The sequence below is a fragment of the Lynx canadensis genome, chromosome A1 (genome assembly GCF_007474595.2).
Source record: "Lynx canadensis isolate LIC74 chromosome A1, mLynCan4.pri.v2, whole genome shotgun sequence".
Lineage (NCBI taxonomy): Eukaryota > Metazoa > Chordata > Mammalia > Carnivora > Felidae > Lynx > Lynx canadensis.
This window is the reverse complement of record NC_044303.2, coordinates 186,710,397-186,727,854: the sequence shown is the minus strand read 5'-3', so window position 1 is coordinate 186,727,854 and position 17,458 is coordinate 186,710,397.

The following is a 17,458-nucleotide window of genomic DNA, read 5'->3' as shown; positions in this document are numbered from 1 at the left end:
CAAAATAAAAATCAAAACTTGAAAGATTGTAAGTGTACTAAGCTTATGCTTATCTGCACTGGTGGTTTAGAATTTAATACCGTATTAAACTGTGTCGTGTCGATTAAGCACCAAAATATCTGACTGAAAGCTTTTGCAAATAAGTATCTTTCTAAGGAGCAATTATAGAATTTCTGACAAGGTATACAGAGTACTAAAGTGCACAGAGCATAAAAAACACCTCGATGATTCAGTTTAATTTTATAATGGTTCTTTATTTAATGCATAGTAGATGGGTGTAAATTAAATGAGAAATGCAAGGATGTCTTTTCTTTTGACTTGAAGTTTCTCTTCAAGGACAAGCCATAATTTTAAAGGGTGGAGGAGGGAAGGAAGAAGGGGGACATGGCATGGGCGGCAGAGGATCTGAAAGAATTTCTTCCAATAGCATGGAATAGTGGATAGGGACATGGCCTCTGTTATCAAGCAGATCTAGTTCCTAAGGGAAGCTCTGACACTTATGAGTTGTGTTACTTTTTAAATGTAACTTAATCTCTTTAAATTTCAGTTTTCTACTTGTGAAATTTACAAACACTGCTTCCTATTTCAAGTTGTTGAGACTAAAGGAGATCACACATGAACCAGCTAAGATGTACTTGGTACAAAGCATTCACTAATTCCTTTTCTGAGGCAGCTAGTATTGAGGGTTCATGACAGTGACCACTTCGTCTTGTGACCCTGTCCTCTTGTCATAGTTGATTTAACAAAGGAATATATCTTACACACATAGGACCAGTTTTCTCCCTCTGAGAAATGTGTATTTTCTGATGGAGGAAAACACAGAAAGATTAGAAGGCTTCTGCCTGCTTCTTTTGCCCTTTCTTTATATTATAGTAGGCAGTCACTCAGTGTTTCCAGACTTCAAGTTATTGTTTTTAAGTTTTATTTATTTATTTTGAGAGAGAGAGAGAAAAAAAAAAACAGAAGTGGAGGAGGGTCACAAAGAGAGGGAGAGAGAAAATCTCAAGCAGGCTCTGCACTGCCAATGTGGAGCCTGGCACAGGACTCGAATCCATGAATTGTGAGATCATGACCTGAACCAAAATCAAGAGTTGGAGACTCAGCTGACTGAGTCACTCAGGTGCTCCAACTTCAAATTATTTTTTTGGAAATTGAAGAGGTGTGGGTGCCTGGGTGTTTCAGTGAGTGAAGCATCTGACTCTTGATTTTGGCTTAGGTCATGATCTCAAGGTTGTGGGATTAAGCTCTGTGTCAGGCTCTACATGTGGAGCTCGCTTAAGATTTTCCCTCTCTCTCTTCCTCTGCCCTTCCCCTAAGCACATGTTCATACCTGCACTCTCTCTCTCTAATAAAAATATAAAAGAAAAGAAAACAAAACAAAATAAAATAAAATAATAAAAGAGGTTAGATTTAATTACCTGTCACTAGAGGTCATTGAACAAATAACTGTATGGTTCTGTTTGAAAACAATAGTATATAATTTATAATTTGTTTTCCTTAATTGTTGGGATTTTAAGTTCTCAATGCTGCATGCAAAGTAAAAATGAGAATAATTTAAATAACACTGTAAATACCAAAATTGTCCATGAAATTAATTTTATTAAAATAATGTCAGACCTGGTAGAATGCTCAATTGTGAGGGCATGTAGGAAATGAAGACAGATAAGGCAATAAAGAATTAAATTCACTTCATCCTCTGCTTCCTCTTGGGTGTACAGTATGTATAAATTTTTTTTGATGTTTATTTGTTTTTAAGAGAGAGAGACAGAGCAGGAGCAGGGAGGGGCAGAGAGAGAGAGAGGGAGACCCAGAATATGAAGCAGGCTCCAGGCTCTGAACTGTCAGCACAGAGCCTGACATGGGCCTTGAACTCACAAGCTGTGAGATCATGACTTGAGCCGATGTCGGATGCTTAACCAACTGAGCCATCCAGGCACCCCTACAGTATGTTTAATAATAGAAATCATGAGAAAAAATCATGTGGTCTTTATGCTCTCATTTTTGAACTTTCACTCCCTGGCTCTTAAGTTTGGACTCTTATTTTCGCTTTCCACCCACTGTGATTACCACTCTCTGACTTCATAGCATTATGGCACATGTATATGTCCATATCTCTCTCACAAACCTATACATAATAGGTGATTGATAAATGTTTACTGAAACAAATATCAAATTCAAAAATTTAAATGTTTTTTGTTTACCAGTGAGACACTTACGTAAAAATTTGCACACAGCAAATTGTATATAAAAATGTATATAGTTGGGCGCCTGGGTGGCGCAGTCGGTTAAGCGTCCGACTTCAGCCAGGTCACGATCTCGCGGTCCGTGAGTTCGAACCCCGCGTCGGGCTCTGGGCTGATGGCTCAGAGCCTGGAGCCTGTTTCCGATTCTGTGTCTCCCTCTCTCTCTGCCCCTCCCCCGTTCATGCTCTGTCTCTCTCTGTCCCAAAAAATAAATAAACGTTGAAAAAATTAAAAAAAATGCATATAGTTAAAATATTAGCAGTAAATGTTCACTATTATATTATGATATTGCTCATTATTATGTTATGTACTTGACTGGGATTATTTTACTCATAATGATCTGTGAAGTAGTTAACAGTGTTACCCACATTTTACAGATGTGAAAACTAAGATTCAAAAGGGTAAATAATAGACCTGGGGGTATAGCTCAGGGGTAGAGCATTTGACTGCAAAAGGTTAAAAAATAGGTATTAAGGGGCGCCTGGGTGGCTCAGTCGGTTAGACGGCCGACCTCGGCTCAGGTCATGATCTCGCGGTCCATGAGTTCGAGCCCTGCGTCGGGCTCTGTGCTGAACGCTCAGAGCCTGGAGCCTGTTTCAGATTCTGTGTCTCCCTCTCTCTCTGACCCTCCCCCGTTCATGCTCTGTCTCTCTCTGTCCCAAAAATAAATAAATGTTAAAAAAATAGGTATGAAAAATAATTAATATAGAACTAGTGAAGTTCAGCCACTATCCAGTCAGTCAATTCTGGCAGCCACAATATAGTCTTTCTGAGTATCTGTCTATCTACTATCCCCCCATCTACCTCTCTCTCTCTCTCCCCAACTTTCAATAATTTATAACTTTATTAAAATTATATAATTACATACTTTTCAATCCTGCTTCTTTATTTAGCAAAATGTCACCCACATTTTCCATGTCACTAAATATTGTAATATAGTCTTCATGAAACACACATATTTCCTTGTTTTTAACATTATCTTATCTTTCATCAAATGTAAATTGTGCTATTTTTATTTTCTTGTTACTTAACCTACGCCTCAACACAAATCAATCTTTAGCTTTTTAAAAAATTGAAGAAGCATGGCATTTTACTCAACAGCTATTCATAAAATAAGTAACATGTTGTTCTAAAGTTAATTCTGTATTCATTAGTTAAGAATGCCTAAAAAAACAAAGCAAAACAACCAGCCCCTTTAAGTAGTTGCATATTGCACTGGAGTTTCAATTGTCCAGGAATTTTTCATTCTTTTACAGACTGAAGCCCAAAGTCTGAAATAAAATGATAAATGACCAGATAAGTCCTCCCTTCCAGCAACTGGAGATGACAAGGTTAATATAGTCTAAAGCAAAATGAAAATGTTTGAAAGCATAGATTTTTATATTAGGAAAGAACATTTTGTTTTTCATATCTCTTTGCTCATACTAAACGCTTAATGCTAGCCTAGTTTAAATTTTTTTTTTTTTTTCAACGTTTATTTATTTTGGGGACAGAGAGAGACAGAGCATGAACGGGGGAGGGGCAGAGAGAGAGGGAGACACAGAATCAGAAACAGGCTCCAGGCTCTGAGCCATCAGCCCAGAGCCCGACGCGGGGCTCGAACTCACGGACCGCGAGATCGTGACCTGGCTGAAGTCGGACGCTTAACCGACTGCGCCACCCAGGCGCCCCAATGCTAGCCTAGTTTAAATGAACAAATTTTTCTCAAAGAGAAATAAAACTTACAATCACAGCTTACATGAATGTAGACTTAAGGTATACAAAGTACTTTTTAAAAAAGTAGTGAAAATAAAATAGTCAGTTGTCAGTCGGTAATTACCTGGGTAGAATCAAGATTCCAAGAAAGAAATAAGGCTATCTGAAGGGACAAGTAGGAGGTTGAGAATGTTACCGATACTATGATTCAAACCAAGTTGTATTATTGAACCAAACTCACAACCAACTGCAACTACCTACCTGAACACCCCAAAACTCTGCCTTTCAGGAGTATGCATGCCTTTCTTCTTCATCCCCTGGTGTCATCAATGATAACTGGCCTTCTACCATATTGAAGAGTTAAATGGCAAGACTCAATAAAAAGTAAATTATCCTTTGAAGACAGGATAAAATAAACGGGAAAGAATCTCATGTTGCAGAGGATTCAAGAAGTACTGAAACAAATATTTTATGGTGATAATCTATACTGTTGTCTTAAACTGTGAACTAAAGTTGTTTTGTTGTGGTTTGGGAGGAAGATCATTTCCCAGTCAGGAACACTGTATTTATTTCTTATCCTCACTCTGCTATTGATTAGCTGAGTAACTTTGGATTAGTCATTAAAACTCTCTTGGCCTGATTTTCTTTCTTTCTCTTTCTTTCTTTCTTTCTTTCTTTCTTTCTTTCTTTCTTTCTTTCTTTCTTTCTTTCTTTCTTTCTTTCTTTCTTTCTTTTTTCCTAAAGTAGAAACATTAGTTGGCTATTTTCTAAAATCAATTTTAGGCCCCATATTATATTTCATAACTTTTTTACTGAATAATTTGATAGTGATTAATAGAAATATGGAAAGGTAATAAAAAGTATTAAAGTATTTAATTTTACAAGTAGAATATCAATGAACTACAATCATTTAAAAATGTTTAATTGATAGTTAAATTTTTTTAAATGTTTATTCATTTTTGAGAGACAGAGAAAGAGTGCAAGTGGGAGAGGGGCAGACAGAGAGTGTGGTAGAGCCCCTCCCTAAGGGATGTGGTAAAAACCTCAAGATAAGGGAAGACAACCTGACTATGTGCACATGCACCTCTGTAATACAGACTACCCATTCAGACTGTATGCTGCCATATATGGGAGACAAAGGAGCAAAAATTGTACAAATGGCAAACCCCCACTGTGCTCAGGGCTCAGCCTTTTGGGTCTTAGCCTGCTGAGCCCGTGCTGGCACAAATAAAGCTGCTTCCTGGAAAGGAAAGCCTTGATGTCCCGACTCTATGTGTGTGACTCACTGCTACAAGATGGAGACAGAGAATCCGAAGCAGGCTCCAGGCTTGAACTGTCATAGCCCAGTGCGGGCCTCAAACTCAAGAACCATGGGATCATGACCTGAGCTGAAGTCAGACGCTTAACCAACTGAGCCATTCACATGCCTTTAGTTGATAGCCTGTTCAATATCAAGTTCCCAAAATCAGCCACGTATAATCTCTTAGAATACCAACAAGTATTTATCTTCTTAAATCATTTTTCCAAAATGTATATACAGTGCCCTGAAAGTGAACACCAGGCTGCCCTCCTAACAAATCTGTGTAGGGCTTGAGAACAAAAATCATGGTGTACCTACCTCTATATCACCAACACCTGGTGCAGTGTTGACACCTTAGCTGACAATTAAAAGTACTTGTTAAATGAATGACTGCATGAATTAATAAATGAACTTGAAAGCATACTGGTTACCTGGGTGTCTGGAGAATGAAGTTCAAAAGAATTTTCTTTTAGGAAAAGGATTCAAGCAAATCAGAATAAACTTATAAATAAGTGAAGTAGTTGCTTTACTAATATGAATCGAGGAATCAATGTCAACGGAATTCTCTCTTCTAATTTTTGAGTAACCATTGCCATCATCCATCTCCAAAACACATTACTTCTTATAAAACTGACATTCCATACCCATTAAACAATAATTCCCCATTTCCTTCTCACTGCTGCCCTTAGCAACCATGTCACTTCCTGTCTCTATGGTTTTGACTGCCCTAAGTAGCTCATATAAGTGGAATCATGCAGTGTTTGTCTTTCTGTGACTGGCTTATTTCACCTAGCACTGTGTTCATGGGGCTCACCCATGTTGTCACATATGTCAGAATTTCCTTCCTTTTTAAGGTTAAAAAGTTTTCCATTGTATATAAGTACCACATTTGGTTTACCCATTTACCTATTGACACATACTGGGATTGCTTCCACTTTTTAGCTGTTAGGATTTCTTCCCTTCATTTTAGGCCACAAGTTTGGAATTCAAGAGAACCATTCAAAGGGGTGCCCAGTGGCTCAGTCGGTTAAACCTCTGATTCTTGAATTCAGCTCAGGTCATGATCTCATGGTTTGTGGGATCAGGTCTGGTTGGGCTCTGTGCTGCCAGCATAGAGACTGCTTAGGATTCTCTTTGTCCCTCTCTCTCTCTCTCTCTCTCTCTCTCTCTCTCTCTCTGCCCCTCCCCTGCTTACAAACTTTCTGAGTCACTCTCTCAAAAAAAAAAAAAAAAAAATATATATATATATATATATATATATATATATATATATATGCGCCACTCAAAGAGAATGATAAGAGTTCTTTGGAGAATGATGGGGGTGAGGGCGGAGGGATCTGCATATGACTCAGATTTTAACAGTCTAAAGACAAGAGACTATGACTAGAGTTTTCTGGTAGCAGAGGAAGAGACTGGGTGCATTGGAAACACTCTGTACTTTCAGAGCTTGGCAACAAAATTGTGTTTTCCATGAGTCAGATATGGCTCCCAGGAAAGGGAGTCGGCTGTGGGCTGTCTTGAGAGATTCCACATAAAGCCTTTCTGATCAGTACGAAGACCGAGATCTACCTAGCAATGCACAAATTTAGGGAATCCTCACCACCACTCAGATGCGTTGTCTGTACCAGAAAACTTCTGGTGGCTCTTAGTGGATATCTCTTAGGAACACTCAAAAGTGCAATATGAGAAGATAGCAACTATGTATCTAAGGCCCTTGCACCAGATGCTGATAAACCAATCAAGTGATATCTACCCTTTGCCTCTTGTTAAAAAAACAGCTAAAAGGTGTGTATATGTTTGTGTGTGTTTGCTGTGTTTTTGTGGGTGCTTCTGCATTAGGGACAGAGTGAGGGAAGATGTACCAAGGAAAAGCAGAAATGCCAATTTGCCTCCCCTTCTCTTTTCGGATGTCTTATCATGAGGTAGGTGTCTTCACTGCAGCAGGAATGTTATACACTGGAAAATGCTTAGAGTTTGATGTTAAGTTGAATTGTACATGTTAGTACCTGGTAAATACCTAGTCATTTGTCAGCTGACAGTGCCAGGAAAAGCTATGAGATATGCCTGAAATTTCATGTGCAAGAAAGAGTAATGAGCACAGAGAGAGACTTGAAATGAATTTTTGCAAGGAAGATATTATAGAACCTATGTATTAGATATACTGAGTTTGTTCTGCCTGCAGTTGGACATAGGAAAGGGAGGAGGATGGGGAAAGGGTGTGCTAAGAGTGAGATGGTAGCAGTTCAGATAGTTAAACTGTAATTTCTGCAAGGGCACAAAATTGGTTTCAAGCAACTTCATTTAAATGATGCCTAGACTGGGGGTGCTTGGGTGGCTTAGTCCATTAAGCGTCTGAATTCAACTCAGGTCATGATCTCCTGAGTTTGAGCCCCACATCAGGCTCTCTGCTGTCAGTGAAGAGCCTACTTTGTATCCTCTGTCTCCCTCTCTCTGCCCCTCCTCTGCATGCACTTGCTGTCTCTCTCTCTCAATAAATAAACTTTAGAAATGAAATAAATAAATGATGCCTACACTAAGGCCTGATAACTTAGGTGCTAATAAATTTTGATGAATATTATTAAATAATAGAAAAATACATAATGATAATAAAAGATAATATTTATTAAAATTACAATATAGCCCATCAATTGTATAATGTGTGTGTGTGTGTGTATATATATATATATATATATATATATATACACACACACAGCAGTATTATTAGCCCATATATGGATGAGGCAAATATAATAAATCCTTATCAGTTGTGATTCACACATGTAGTAAGATTTCTAGTAACACTTAAAACATGGATTAATTTTTCATGTTGAAACCTCTCCCTTTTTGACAAAGGCAGTAGAAATTTTCACATATTTTCTGTAACTTTAAAGAAGGCATGTTTTAAGTGTCAATTTGAGGAGCTGAAATTAGTTTCCTCAATACAATAGTCTGAAATTTTAAACTGAAAGTTTTTTTCTTAATGTTTATTTATTTTTGCGAGAGAGAAAGAGAGAACATGAGCACCTCTGCTGGGAAAGGTATAAAGAGAGAGGGGGACCAAGGAATCGAAGCAGGCTCTGCACTGACAGAAGAGAGGCTGATGTGGGTTTCAAAATCAGGGACTGCAAGATCATGACCCGAGCTGAAGTCACACATTTAACCACTTAACTGAGCCACCAAGTCCCCTGAAAGTTTTTTCAGTTTGGTAGATCCATATTGTATTTCTTTTTTTAAGTTTCCACGTTTGTTTTCTACTGATGAAAACTATGTGAAATAAACTGTGATGTTTGCAATAATGATGGGATTCATATTTATATTTTTACCACAGTTAAATTTTTTTTTTTAATCTTCTTCTTCTTGGGGCACTAGGGTAGCTCAGTCAGTCTGGCAGCCGACTTCAGCTCAGGTCATGATCTTATGGTTCATGGATTCAAACCCCACATCAGGCTCTGTGCTGACAGCTCAGAGCCTGGAGCCTGCTTGAGATTCTGTACCTCCCTCTCTCTGCCCCTCCCCCACTTGTACTCTGTCTCTGTCTCTCAAAAGTAACTAAACATTAAAGAAATTAGGGGCACCTGGGTGGCTCAGTAGGTAAAGCATCCGACTTCGGCTCAGGTCACGATCTCACAGTTGGTGGGTTCGAGCCCCGTGTCAGGCTCTGTGCTGACAGCTCAGAGCCTGGAGCCTGCTTCAGATTCTGTGTCTCCCTCTCTTTGCCCCTCCCCTGCTCATGTTCTGTCTCTCTCTCCCCAAAATTAATAAACATTAAAAAAAGAGAAAAAATTAAAAATCTCCTTTTTTTTTTAATCTTTATTTATTTTTGAAAGAGAGAGAGAGCACAAGCATGGAGAGGCAGAGAGAGACGAAGACAGAAAATCCCAAGCAGGCTCCATGCTGTCAGTGCAGAGCCCAATGTTGGGCTCAAACTCACAATCCGTGAGATTGTGACCTGAGCCAAAATCATGAGTCAGACACTTAACTGTCTGAGCCACACAGGCACCCCTACCAAAGGATTTAATTTTAATTTTAAAAATTAATTTTAAAAATTAGAAAGTTTTAATATTAAAATTAATTAATTTTTAAATTAAAAAATTTTAATTTGAAAATTAAAATTTTTTAAAAAATGAAATCAATCATTTAAAAGCTGGTTGACCTTTCAACTGAACAACAACAACAAAAAGAATGAAATTAAACTGATTTGAAGAATGCCAATAATTATCATTATAATTATTTGCTGTTATTTTTATTTGTCCTTATTTTCCCCTGTGGTTTAAAATCCTCTTGTATGGGGTACTTGATTCTGGAGCCAGTAACAGGGAGTTCAAACTGTATACAGCTTCAGGCCTGTCTGCCCCACCAGTCCTATCCACTAACATTGCCACACTCAATGGCACTCTTGTGACTCCAGAGTCTAAAAGAAAATCCCTGGGAGGCCCATAATTAGCAATGAGAGACATTAGCCTGGGAAAAGTCTGCTTTACTGTGTCATGATTGCCTAGAACATCTGAGAATCATTACAAGGTAATTCACAGCATTGATCAAGTGCTTACATGGTGTGCCATGGTAAGTATATGTTGAGAATGCTTGTAATTTTCAGACCATAGTTTTGATATTAAAAAAAAAAAATTATACGCTGTGATTTTGAAAGAATGGCCAACTTGGCATTCTTAGCATTTATGCACTGTTATTACAAATGTAAATGGACTCATTTCTGGAGCATGCTTTATAAAATTCAACTTTTAGATTTTAGCAGATACTCATTGAATACATACCATGTTCCTGGTTCTCTTCTAGGTGCTGGATAAAGTGCACTGAAAATCAAGCAAGCAAATGCCCTGTTGTCATGGAGAACTGATGTTTTTATGTGATGGCAAGAGCATTCCAAGGAGATGAAGATAAAAGTGGAGATGCCCTTTGAGGCTCAGACTGCAGAACTCACACATCTGTACATTCTATTGGACAAAGCAAATTCAAGGTCAGTCCAAATTCAACTATGGGGACATAGACTCTTCCTCAGAATGTGGCTTGTCTAGTACCCTGAGCATTGAGGTACTTTGAGTTTCCCAGGAGACAGAAGGAGACTGAGATTGAGATAATAAAGCCAAACTTTTTTTTTTTTTTTTTTTTTTTTTAATGCAAGAACATAGCCATCGACCCTGTGAATGTCATGCTGTAATTGAGGGAGATAAATCTATTCAGAGGAACTATAGATACTCCTTCCATGCCACTACCCTCAAAATGCTATTGGAACTGTAGGTTGCTGAATGTTAGAACTGAAAAGATCCATCTATACCACACGTATCATCCCGTATTTTATTGATGAGAAAATAAGTCCTAGAGAAATGAAGTGAATTTCCTAACGTCACAGTTGATAGAACCAAGATTCCTGACTCTGGACTCTATGCTTTCTGTATTACAACATAATGCTTCTCAAGTTTTAGAGAAGCCCATAAAAACTGTCGCTTTTTAAATTGCCATCATGTTACTCAGAAATGGCATGCAATCGTGCTTAAGAGTTCAGTTTCTTAAATCAGATTGCCTGGGTTTAATATTTGCTCTGCCATGGACTGTATAACCAGTCTGTGTGTTATTAAAGGCAAATAATTGAACCTCCCTAAACTTTAATCTTCCCTTGTGAAACACTGCAATGGTAATAGTTCCTGCCTTGTGTTTTTTTTAGGAAGATCAACCAATGTCACACAGCACAGTTCCTGATAAAAATTATGCTTTTTGATAAGGATACTACTTATTTTATCCATAAAATTTTTAAATTAAAGTGAAATTAACATATAGTGAAATGCTTAGGTTTTAAGTGTGAATTTCATAAATTTTATCAGTAGATAAACCTGTCTACTAACCTTCCTAATCAAGATATAGAACATTCCTTTATCCCAGAAATCTCTCCTGTGCCTCAATTAGCACTTATTATAGTCAAACTTTGTTCTGATTTTAGTCACATAGACTTATTTTGCTGACTCTGAAGATCATATAACTGGAATGTTTTATTTATTTATTTATTTATTTATTTATTTATTTAGTCCTGGCTTCTTTTGCTTAACATATTTTTGATACTCAACTATGTTACTGAATGTATATATGTATGTGTGTATATATATTTTATTTATTTATTTTTGTTTTTTTGGGAGGGGGGAGAGAGAGTACAGCAGGGAAAGGGCAAAGGGAGAAGGAGAGGGTCTTAAGCAGGCTCCATCCTTAGTACAGAGCCTGATGCAGGGCTCAATCTCATGACCCTGAGATCATGACCTGAGCTGAAATCAAGAGTAGGGCACTCAACCAATTGAGCCACCCAGGTGCCCCTGTGTGTATGTGTGTGTGTGTGGATGTATGTATGGATAGATAGATAGATAGATGGATAGATAGATAGATAGAGATACGTGTTTATATATATGTGCATGTGAGTAAGTGGCTTTTAAGATTATTGCTAAGAAATTTATTTTTCCATTTTTTAAATATGGCATGGAATCTGATTATTCATTCTTCTGTTGATTATATTTAGATTGTTCCACATCTAATAAATCTTCAACACAATTCTTGTATAGGGCTTTTGGGGGGACATACATTTTTATTTTTATTTGATAAAATATCTTGATGTAGAATCACTTGGTCATATGGTAAGCAGAAGTTTACCATATGTAAGAAACTGCTAAAATTGTTGTACCATTTTACATTTTCACCAGAAAAAGAATGAGTTTTGGTTGCTCTCCACCTTCTAAAATTTTGGCATTGCCGGTCTTGTTAATATGAAAAAATCATTGTGGTTTCAATTCATATTTGGTTAATGAGTACTGACAATGAGAAACTTTTCATGTCTTATTAGATACACATACGATTTTTTCATTAAATGCCTATTCAAGTATTTTGACCATTTTTATTAGGTTATTTGTATTTTCATTCATAAGATGTAGAATTTCTTTTTTTTTTTAATGTTTTCATCTTACTTTTGAGACAGATTGAGAGAGAGAGAGGTTGAGAGAGAATGAGAGAGAGAGAGAGAGATTGGATGAGAGAGCAAGCAGGAGAGGGGAGAGAGATGGAAACACAGAATCTGAAACAGGCTCCAGGCTTTGGGCTAACAGGACAGAGCACAAGGTGGGGGGTGGGGGTGACTTGAACTCAACCTGTGAGATCATGACCTCAGCTAAAGTCAGCTGTTCACCAGATTGAGCCACCCAGGTGCCCCAGATTTCTTTCTTTTTTTTTTTTTCTCAATGTTTATTTATTTAATTTAAGAGAGACAGCACAAGCAGGGGAGTGGCAGACAGAAAGAAAGAGAGGATCCTGAGCTTGCTCTGTGCTATCAGCACAGAGCCCCACATGGGATTGTATCTCATGAGCAGTGAGATCATGGCCTGAGCTGAAATCAGGAGTTGAACACTTAACCAACTGAGCCACCCAGGTGCCCCAAGATGTAGGATTTCTTTATGTATACTGGATACAAGCTCTTTATTGGATATTTTCATTGGGAATATTTTCTCCCTGTATGTGACTTGACTTTTCTTTTTCTTTCTTTCTTTTTATTTTTTTCTAGTGGAATCTTTAGATAAACAGAAAATTTGATTTTTATGAAGTTCAACTTATCAATGTCATATGTTTAATAATTTTTATACCTTCTCTAAGAAATTTTTCCTACCCCAAAGTCATGAAGATAGTCTTTCTAAAGACCATAATTTTTAGCTTTTGCAAGTATGATAGAATAAAAGGCAAAGATTATTTGAAAAAAAAACTTATCCATCTGGAGGCAACCTGCCTGGCACAGTCAATAGACCATGACTCTTAATCTCAAGGTCATTAGGTTTAAGCCCTATGGTGGGTGTGGAGCCCTACTTAAAAAATAATAATTATAAGATAAAATTTACCCATTTTTCCAACATTATTGGTTTAAAATATTAATCTGTCCCCTTTAAAATGTCTTATCTTTGTTGAAAGTCAAATGAATATGTATATGTAGAACTCATTAATTGATTCTTTTTGCTAGCTACTGAAGCCAGAAGCTTAGATAATTAATTTTAATTTTTCTTCTTTTCTATATATATACAATTATAAGTTTTCTCCATATCCTGCTTTAGCTCCACAAAACAAATTTTGATATGTTGTATTTTCATTTGTTTTGAAGCAAATGTGGTTTCCTCTTTGATCTATGAATTATTTAGACATATATTGTTCAATTGTCACAGTTTTTGGAACTTTTCTATTATTGTTTTCCAATTGAATTCTTTTGTTGTAAGAGAATATATACTATAAGCTTTCAAAATTTTGAAATTTACTGAGGTTGTTTAATGAACATTTCATAGTTATGCACATTGGTTAATTTACTCTATAATTATTGAGCATACTGTTGTATAATTGTGAAGTCAGAAGACTTTTAATATTGCCAACTAGGACTGTGGGATAGATCTATTTCTCCTGTCAGTCATTGCTTCATTTTATTTTTAGCTCTATTATCAGGTGTGTAAAATTTTCTAATTTTTATGTCTTCTTTATGAATCAATCTTTTTGTCATTATAATAAATAGCACTTTATATCTTCTAATACTCCTTATATTTATATCTATTTTCAGCCAGCATTTTGCTATTTGTATTCTCCTTATCTTGTTATTTCCTCCCCATTCTGTAATTTTCTGCCTTCTTTTGCATTCATGAATTATTTTTTAGTATTTGGTTTTAATTTCTCTAATGATTTTTAGCTATATCCTTTTGTAGTATTTCCAGGGGTGCTTTAAGGATTGCCGTATTCATCTTTAACTTATCAGTCTATTTATAGTTGCTATTATGTCACTTCATGAAATGGAAGAAACTTGTAACAGTGTAATTTACTTAACCCCATCTCTGAGATACTTTGTGCTATTATACACATATGTGTTATTAACTCCAGAATGAGCTGTTATAATATTTGCATTAAAATTCTGGTCTCTTGGGGGTGCCTGGATGGCTCAGTCAGTTAAGCAACCAACTCTTGGTTTCAGCTCAGGTCATGATCTCACCATTCGTATGAGCCCTGCATTGGGCTTTACAGTCAGTGCCTGGAACTTTTCTCCCTCTCTCTTTCTCTGCCCCTCCCCAGTGTGCACAAGCACTCTCTCTGAAAATAAATAAAAATAAACAAAAAGAAAGAAAGAAAAAGGTCTCTTTTACATGAAACACAATAAGGTATGTGTTTTTTTTTTTTTCTCACATATTAACCATTTTCAACACTCTTCACTTGTGTAGATCTGGGTTTCTATATGGTATCACTTTCCCTCAGCCTGAAGAATTTACTTTATTAATGCTGTCGCAGCTCTGCTGGTGACAAATTCTCTCACCTTTCATTTATTTGAAAATGTCTTTTTTTATGGGGGGTTCACTTTTGAAGGATCCATTTACTGGATATAGAATTCTATATATACTTTTTTTCAGCACTTTAAAGATGTCACCCACTGTTTCCTGCCCCAAACTGTTTTGATCAGTCAACCATCATTGCAGTGTTAACCTCTAGCAATTAAAGTGTTTCACTGTTCTCTGAATATTTTCAAAATATTCATTTAATCTTTAGATTTTATATGTGTGATTATAAAGTTCCCAGGGGTACTTTTCATTATGTTTACTCTGCTTGGAGTCCACTGAGCTTCTTGGATCTATAATAAATTTTTTATTACCAATTTTGGGAAATCTTTTGGCTATTACTACTTTAAATATGTTTCTGCCTTACTTTCTTCTCCTTCTACGATAGCTTATCAGGAGGCTTGAGACTGTCACAGATTTTCGTAGCTCTTTTAAATTTTTTTCAATATTTTTTTCTGTGATTTTTATGTCAGATAATTTTTATTGATCTATTTTTAATTCTACTGATTATTGCTTCCATTCTGCAATTGTCAGTCTGTTATTAAAACCCATACCTTTCAGGTATTATACATTTTGGTCTAGAATTTTCTATTTTTTAAAGTAGTTTCTATTTCTTTGCTGAGATTCCCTACTGTACACTCACTGACCACATAACTATCATGATAAAATTAGTTGACTGAATATCCCTTATTTGCTAATTACATCTCAGGTTTTGTTTATATTGAATGCTATTTTTAAAAAATATGTGTCCTATTATCCTGTATATATAAGACTTAGAATGTCTTTATTTTTTTATCATGAATCAAACAATTGTACCATGTATCAAAACAATTTCTATGTTATCAACATTCTGATTCTTAATAGTCCTCTAAAGAATGTTGATTTTTGTTTTATTAGGAGTTAAATTATTGACAAATGACCTTCATCTTGGGCAGGATTAGTTCTATATTGTTTTCAGGTTAGTTTCAGTTTGTCCTTAGGCTTAGAACAAATCCTGTTCCTACAGCAGAGAAGGGTCATGGTCCTTCTAGGGTTTTTAAGAAAAGTGTGATGTATTTATTATGATCCTCTAACTTGGTGGATTGAAATTCCAAACTCAGTCTCTCCTGCACTGAGTGGCAGCTGAAATACTGGCTTAGCTTTTTCAGTCTTTCTGTTTTTAACTTTTTTTTCCAGACTTTTTGGTGTCTTTCACCCCAAAACAAACAGGTAAGGGAAGTTTGCTTACAGATTTTGACCTTACTTCTCTGTTATTTTTTTTTCTGTGATTTCCCCCTCAGCTTGAGCAGCTCAGGCACCCCCATGTCCTTCTTTGGAATCTCAAACTAATAAGATTGCTGCCTTCTGATTCTAGCCATCCTTTCTGGGGTTGAGGGTTTTCCTGGAATTTGGGAACTCCCATGCTCAAATAAGGCAAATTGGTGGCTAATAGGGACAAGTTGGTCATCCTTTAACTGCCCTCTGTGGAAAAGCCACATAATTGTACATATCATCCAATTCAGTTTCATTTTTCTGTGGTCAGATGTTCAACACTTTCTGCTTGCTTTGGTAACTTTCTAGTACTTTACGCAGTTTGTTTAATATTTTGTCCACTACTTATAATTTTTAGCATGCAGGATGGCTAGCCAATTTCTACATTACCAGGACTAGAACTGCAGTAATATGCTTTGATTTCCCACGTGATAAGAGATTTGCTATCAACAACCAAACTGGTCCAACTTTTGACCTCATAATTCACTTTTGATAATAATAATAATAATAATAATAATAATAATGTCAAATTATTAGTAAAAATAAAACTTTATTCAGAAAAAGTTAAACTGCAAAAAGAATCTCAAACATTGGCAATGGCTTGCTTAGATGACAGAATCAGGTAGTAGTTTTTTTTCTGTTTTATAACAATTTTAAAATTTTAATATAAATGCATATTTGCATAGGTATACATATATTATTTACAATGAAAGTATAAGCATCATAATTACCAAATAATGGTTAAATATGTGTTATAAACATATTTTCTTAAAAATGGGCAAGAATAAATGTAACTAAAAGGTAATTAAAAAATAAATTAGTGGATAAGGTGTCTTCCAAATACCAGTGAATATAATATGTATTGCAAATCTTAGAAAATATATTAAAATAATTTTCTTCAGAGTACTCATCAGACAAGAAAGGTCCTGAGAGGCAAACTGAAGCCTAGCCAGGAATAGGGCAGGTAAAATTGTATACAAATGCTATAAAAAATTTTAAAAGTGTAAAATTTCACAGATTCTTTTAATATGCTGAAAGGTGTTCTGTTATTAAAATAGATTAGAATTTACAGAGACTGTTATGATACTGATAAGGGATCAATATATGAATTAGTACTTTGGGAATATGATAGCATTCATTCTCTCAGGTTAATATGCTTGTCACTAAACTCAGGAGAAAAAAAACCTTAAGATGCAAAATTGGAAATATAGACGACAGAATTGTCACATCAATTTTTCATGTGCTATAAACAATATTTGCAAGCTAATGGCCTACATATGTTTGGTGTGGCTTCCTTTGTGTTTTAAAAATGGGAACATTTCTCATAATTTTATTTCCATTTCCTCTGGCAACTCTAACTAGAACAGAGCAGTGGCAACTCCATTCAGAAGGGGTGTGAACACTTCAATGTGTATCATTTCCAACCCTTAAGTTATTCAGAAACACAGTCCTTTTCTTTCATTTCTCTTATTGGCTTGGTTTTGGTAGGCATCTGGCCTTAGCCTAAAACATACAGTAGGATATCTTCATTAAAAACAAAGATACAGCTGGGGCGCCTGGGTGGCTCAGTAAGTTAAGTGTCCTACTTTGGCTCAGGTCATGATCTCATAGTTCCTGGGCTGGAACCTGTT